The sequence below is a fragment of the Budorcas taxicolor genome, chromosome 15, assembly GCF_023091745.1.
Source record: "Budorcas taxicolor isolate Tak-1 chromosome 15, Takin1.1, whole genome shotgun sequence".
Lineage (NCBI taxonomy): Eukaryota > Metazoa > Chordata > Mammalia > Artiodactyla > Bovidae > Budorcas > Budorcas taxicolor.
Genome location: NC_068924.1, coordinates 24,309,815 through 24,317,165, shown reverse-complemented (window position 1 = coordinate 24,317,165; position 7,351 = coordinate 24,309,815). Strand labels below are relative to the sequence as shown.

At 46.5% G+C, this 7,351-nt stretch overlaps 1 pseudogene; it reads right to left on the bottom strand.

Annotated features, from left to right (window-relative positions):
- Nucleotides 1–6,596: 6,596 nt before the first annotated feature.
- On the bottom strand, nt 6,597–7,072 carry LOC128060649 (nicotinamide N-methyltransferase-like; annotated as a pseudogene).
- Between the last annotated feature and the right edge of the window lie 279 nt (nt 7,073–7,351).

Here is a 7,351-nt window from a genome sequence, read left to right as displayed (position 1 = left end):
ACAACCTTATGGGTGGCTTCCTCTTCCCTGGTCATCACCCGGGACATCACACACCAGCTGGCATCATCCTGCTTCTTCCAAGTTTGCTCATGGCAAGACTGTGGAACACCTCCCCCAAAAGTAGACGGAAAAACACCTGTGCTGGGTCAGCGGTCAAAGAGATTTGTATAACTAGGGATGAGAGTGACCCCTAGTCAGTGTTAGCTAGTGACTCGGTTGGTCTGTTTGATTTCAGGGAAAGCAAACATAAGCCCAAGCAGACAAATGTTTGCTTAGATCCCAGCTTCACTAGGAGAACAAACCCCGGAGGAGTGTGATAGCAGGAGGGGTTGCTTCGCACATTTGTACAGGATGTTCCTCTTGTCCGCCAAACACACCCCTACGCAGCCGGCAAGACCCAGAGCCAATGCCAGCTTTCAAAGCACCCCGGGCTCACTCATCTCAGAGCCTTTATCACTCCGAATTATAACTGTTTACGTGTCAATTCCCCCTAGTGACCCAGTTCTTTAAGAGCAGAGGCCACGGGAGACCTCCCTGGTGGTCCAGTGGCTAAGAATCCATGCTCCCAATGAGAGGCCTGGGTGTGATCCCTGATCAGGGAAATAGATTCTGCATGCCGGAACTAAAACTCCTGCATGCTGCCACTAAAGAACAAAGATCCCACGTGCCACAGCTGAGACCTGGTGCAGCCAAATAAATAGGTCAGTTTACCAATTAATCAATCTAAAAAGAGAACAGGGGCCATGACCTTCATCTCTGTATGAAAGAAAAATGCTGGCTATCAAAGATGGGTTAGAACACAACCCAGTGGCTTTCAAAGTTTTTGATGACAACTTACAGAAATAAATACATTTTACATCGTGATCCAGGAGGAAATGTGTGTGTGTGTGTGTGTGTACATATACATATAAACGGTTTCTGCAATGGCTCAGCGATAATCCACCAGCAATGCAGGAGCCAAAGGAGATTCAGGTTCGATCTCCGGGTGAGGAAGATTCCCCGGAGGAGGGCATGGCAACCCACTCCAGTATTCTTGCCTGGAGACTTCCATGGACAGAGGAGCCTGGCGAACTTCAGTCCATGGGGTCACAGAGTCAAAGGCAAATGAAGCGACTTAGCACACATGCACCACATATATGAACATGAATTTCTGTATCCATGGATATACATGTAGCTCTTTAAAAAACTAACACAGACAAGATCAGGCATGTTTAGGGTGGTATGGCCGTAGACTAAAACACTAATACAAAACTTCACAAAATAAGACTATACAAAGTGCTGCTATCTGGAGTTTTGTTTTCCAGTTTATTCTGTATTATTTTTCCAAATGTTTATTGTGATGCACTAATTTGATTTTATGATACACTAATGAAAATTTAAATACATCATTTTGAGATGGAGAACTGCAGTAAGAGAGACCTATAAGAAACATAAAATTCCCACAAAAGTACGTATTGAGACTTTTATTGATGGCTGGAATGTAGTGACTTGTGGAAGACAACAAACTTCCTAAAGGAAAACTTAAAAAGCTGGAATCAGTTCAGTTCAGTTCAGTCGCTCAGTCGTGTCTCATTCTTTGCGACGCCATGAACTGCAGCATGCCAGGCTTCCCTGTCCATCACCAGCTCCCGGAGTCCACCCAAACCATGTTCATTGAGTCGGTGATGCCATCTAACCATCTCATCTTCTGATTAAATAAGAAGAAAAAAAAAGATATCTATTGAAAGATATCAGAGATCTGCTGAATTCTCTTGAACTAATTAGAATTAATGGTCTTCCCTAGTGGCTCAGACGGTAAAGAATCAGTCTGTAATGCGGGAGACCTGGGCTCGATCCAGTTATTCGATCCACTACCCAGTATTCTTGCCTGGAGAATTCCATGGACAGAGGAGCCTGAAAGACTACCGTCCATGGGATCGCAAAGAGTCGGACACGACTGAGTGACTAACACAATGAATACTGACTTGCAGTTTGAGAACTACAGGTGTAGTTTGATTTCATCGGCCCTCCCCTGGCCCCACCCGCACCTCCATTTTCTGTCCTTCTGTATGGAATGCGTCCCCCTGGGGAAGGAGGAAGTTCTGATTGGGGGATGTAGCAGAGAGGAGAGACAGAGCATGGATGGAGCAAGAAGGAAACTGTTCCGCATATTTCCGTTTGAGCCCCTTGGACTGGGTTTGAGCTCCTATAAACAGAACGGAGCATACGAAATTAAGCAGAGAAAACTTATAAAACTTTGAGCACAGGCAAGGCTGCTTCAGGGTTTAGATCAGGAATCTGTACACTATAACCTTCGGCCAAATCCACCTGTCCACATGTTTTGTAAATAAAGTCTTTTTTTTTTTTTTTTTTAATTTGACTGCATCGCGTCTTTGTTGCTCCACAGCATATGGGATCTTAATTTACTAACCACTGCGGGGAACTCTCCTCCCCTGAACTGCAAGGGAAATTCTTAACCACTGGACCGCCAGGGAAGTCTCTGTAAATAAAGTTTTATTGGAACACAGCCACATACATTAATTTGCTTATTGTCTCAGGCTGCTTTCCCTATAACTGCAGACTCAGAGTAGTTGTGGTCAAGATCCTGTGACCTACAAAGTAAAAAATATTTACTATCTGGCCCTTTGCAGGGGATGTTTGCTGACCTTTGGCGAGGATGGAAAGAGCTTGCTACCTCTCCTGGAGGAAGCCGGTATGGCTCTGAGCCATCCAGGGCAGAACCCCAGCACGGGCAGGGTTATCTTTCTTGGGACAGCCGTGTCGTTCCTCCCCCAGTGTTTGCCGACTACAGACGTGGATCGGCAGCAGCACAATCTGAGCAGGAGAGGCTGATCCGGGCCGATTCTGGGCGGGGACCTCTGCTGCACGGCGGCCTTCGGAAGTACCTGGAAGCACTAGGGGTATCACTATGACTACAAAGATGAGAACATGCGAGCCAACTGATGTTGGCTTGCATTTGCGTTCTGAGTGCCTGGAGTAGGGAAGGTACTTGGAGGGTGCTAAGCAAACGTTGGTTGGATTTTTTTTTTTTCGGCTGTCCTGGGTCTTCGTTGTGGTACGTGGGTTCTTCACTGTGCTGCGCAGGCTTCTCTTGTTGCAAATCGTGGGCTCCAGAGCTCCAGCTCAGGAGTTGTGGTTCACGGGCTTAGTTAGTTGCCCGTGATTGGAATCTTCCCGGATCAAGGACCAAACCTGCGTCCCCTGCAGTGGAAGGCAGATTCCTAACCACTGAACAGCCAGGAAGTCCTTTGAATATTTCTTGAATGAGAAGGGAATTAGTGGCATGCAGTGTAGAAACTGAGATTTACCACAACGTCTCTGGAAGGTAATGCCAGGAAAGAGCCTGGATGCCAGCGTCTCAAAACTGCAATCATATCTCCTACTTAGAGCCGAAGACATCTTTTCTCAGCTATGCTGGCAACTAATATCAAAGATAATGATTATAGCTAACAATAAATAAATAGTGTGTGCTTATCAAGTGCCAAGCATCTATTCCATGTCTTTTATATGTACCAGCTCACTTTCATTCTTTGGATTAGAAATTCTATTTTTATCTCATTTTACAGATAAAGAAACAGACATGGAGAGATTATGTAATTTGTCCAAGGAGAAACAGCTAATAGGTAGCAGAGCCAGAATTTGAAAATGGGATGATCTCAGTAGGAAAAAAAAAAAAAATGGATGCTGAGATTATCAGAGATGCTAGCTCATTCATTGAACCCAGGGAGTTTTCTTCTTTCTTTTCTGCTGTCACCTAAGAATTTATTCGCTCATTTAACAAATCTTAGGAGTGTGCTCTGTCTTCTCTGTGTTGTGTGTAACTGGTCTAGAGGTGGGCATGTTAGTCTGGTCAGTAAGATGTGGGAAGCCTGCTGGGGTTTCTGAAACAGATTCCCTCCCGTGAAAACTCCACTCACAGGCACAGGCAGAGGAGAAAGAGATGTGATGGGCTGCTCGACCATGCTGTAAAGCCACCTCTTTCTCTTGCAGGTACCTATCTTTGAGTTTCTTATTTGTGAGATTAATAACCCCTTATTGTTGAAGCCATTTCCAGCCAGATGTTGTCACTGAGACAGTCTCCAGTCCATTATCCTGTCGCAGTGCCTTCATCGCCCTTATCATTATCAGACAGCATCTCATCCATTGACTAGTTTCCTTATCTTTCTGTCCCACAACTTCCTCTTCCAGAACACAAGCTCCCAGAACAGAGCTCTTCACTCTGCTGGTCACTACTCTGTGCCTAGAGCCTGGATCATGTCTGGCCAAACAGTAAGGGGATCCACACACACACCAAGAAAGAGCCTCACAGTTCAGTGGAGGAAACAGACATGCCTTACAATAAATGTCATCTTAGGGGTAGAGTCACGGAAGACCCATCTGTTCAGGGACTGGGCCTCACAGAGCCTTTGTGGCCAGTCTGGTCTCAGCGTTTCTCTCCCCAGACTTGCATAGATCAAAATAGAAAACCTATCATTTGAAAACTGAAATTGCTGGGGACTTCCCTCGTGGTCCAGCAGATAAGACTCCATGCTCCCAGGGCAGGGGGCCTGGGTTCAATCAGGGAACGAAGGTCCCACATTCCACAGTCAAGCCCAGATGCTGCAACAAGACTCAGTGCAACCAAATTAGTGATAAAAGATAGAAAGTGATGTTTAAAAAGAGATTGACTAGGAAATCCTAGTTTCAATCAATTTAAATTTAAATTGATTTAAGTTTCAATCAATTTAAATTTAAATTGATTTAAATTTCAATCAATTTAAAGGCAGGCTTCTGTTTTTGTTTGCAGTTATGCAAATTGAAGCAAGGGTCATTGCTTTGCTTGGGGGAGAAGGTAACCAGGTGCAGGTGTTTCAGGAGAAGGCTTGACTTCTGTTCTGGGTGGAGGCAGATGGCACAAGTTTGGGAGAGCCCAGTATCCAGAGATTTGATCATTTCTTTGGGGCCCCAGGGTGACTGGTGCCGACTCCTGGGAGCTAAGCATGTTGCCTTCTGGGAGTAGTTATGTGCAGAAAGGATGTGCAGGCCTGATCCTGCCTACATGCTTGTAGGAACAGAGCCGGACTTGGCTTTCTAGATGCAGCCTGGACTGGCCTTCAGGAGGGAATGTCTGGAAGTCATAATCAAGTTAGAATGTTTTAACGTGAATATCCTACGCGACTGAACAATTGGAAATGTCCTGGAAGTGGACCCATTATTTACAACCAAGTAAATAAAAATGATTGCTTGGGCTTCTCTGATGACTCAGATGGTAAAGAATCTGCCTACAATGCAGGAGAGTGGGGTTCAGTTCCTGGGTCAGGAAGATCCCCTGGAGAAGGGAATGGCAACCCACTCCAGTTTTCTTGCCTGGAGAATCCCATCGACAGAGGAGCCTGATGGGGTCACAAAGAATTGAGCATGACTGAGTGACTGACACACACAAATAAAAATGTACTAGTGTTGGACTCTTGTGCCCTGATGTGATTGTCAGTGCACATGGGGGCATGGGGGGAAGAACTCTCCTTTGTGGGAAGCAGAAATGTCCTCTGTCAGTAATCCTAGGAAGAGGGAAATCTTGGGATGAGAAATGAAGATGAGAGAAAAGGACTTCAGACTGGGGGACGAAGAAACTCCTTCTCTCTCTCCCTTGGGTAGGAGAAGGCAAACTTTTTCTACAAAGATCCAAATAATAGATATTTTAGGCTTTGCAGGGTGTATCTGCAGCAGGTATGTCCCAGCAGGCAAACAACCATAGACAGTACATAAATGATGGCCGTGGCTGTGTTCCAGTAAATTTTACAAAATGGGCAGCAGGCTGGAATTGGCTCCCGGGCTATAGTATGTCAGCCTCTGTTTTAAAGCCTTGGGGTGATGGCCGTAGGACCTAGAGAGGACGAGCATGCCATAGGGAGATATGCTAACTCCAAGTAGATGCTTGGCAAAAAGCTATGCCAGCAGGCTACCTCTCAGGACCCTCTAAGCATGTGGCTCTAAGACGCTCAATAGTTTCTAGTAGTGGCTCTATGATAGGGCCTGTTATTTCTCTCTCCAATTCCTAAGCTTCTCTTCCAGTAAAAGTTACAGTGTTGGCTTAGGTGTGTTAAGGGAATTAATGAAGGGCCTACCCCATTCTTGGGACCAAGAGGTGAAAGTGGCAGCTGTTCTCTGACCCTGGGTGGTGGTGGCTCCAGTGGACCCTAGAGGAGGACACGGTCTCCAGAGAAGGCAAGAACTGAAGAACAGAAGTCTATTCCCAGGAAAGACGAAGGCATCAGGGAATGAAGAGTGAATAACCGCAGATATTTCTCTGTAAGCAGGTGTGGACTTAAGCCATCATAACTGGGAAGATCAAGGAAAATGAGGTCTTCTTTTGTAACCACAGGCGATGAAGACTGGGCATGCCATTGGTCAGACTGGGTCATCATAACACTAACACACGTGGGGAGCACAGAGCGGGTGGTCAACCAACAGTTGCCAGGGAGACTGACCTCTGCAGTCCTGTCTGAGGTGAACCACTGGGCCTTAGCCATTAGCCTCTCTGCAGCACACTGACTGTGGCAAGGACTGAAGTCAACTGGGTGCATCAGAGGAATTGCTGTAATGGCGATCCCAAGGTATCATACGGATGTGCTCAGCTTCTACCCTACCAAGAAGAAAAGCCCTTCGTTGCCAGCCATGGCGGAACAGTAACTCTGGGAGATCATCTCAAACTGTTGGGTGGTGTAGCCGGCCTCCCTGACAGCAGCCTCCATTGCCTCCGGGCCCAGACAGAGGCTGGAGACCTCTGATCTCCGATCACAGAGTAGCTGCTCTTCAGGGCATCTGCGAGCACCAGGAAGGCCCCCAGCTTCAGCGGGCTGCTGCGGTTCTTAAGAGCTGTGCGGCAGGCAGGGAGGTGCAGGTAGGTGGCATCTTGGCACAGCATGCTGAGCAGGTAGTCGGCCGGGGGCAGGCGGATGGCCCTCAGCAGCCAGCTCTGAGTCACGTCACACTTCAGGACCTGCTCGACTGCCCGCCTCAACTTCTCCTCCTTCTCTGGCCCCTTGACTCTGAAACATACAAACCAACATACATGGGTGACTACCTCACTCATGGGGAACCCAGATCTCTCAGGTCAGGTACGAAAATGGTGATGCTATCCCAAATGTTATATCCTTAGGAGCACCCCTGTTGTAAAAACAGAGAAAGAAGACATTTTGGTGTCTGAATGTGACCATATTACCTTGTGGTGGGTTAAATCTTTTTAGGAAGTGAATAAGAATATAGAAATAATAATCAAAATACTTGGCTGCTTGCTTCTACAATAAATGAACTGTCCCCATGAAGTGGAAATTCTTCTTCCACTGCTTAGAATAATGCCTGGATCATTTTA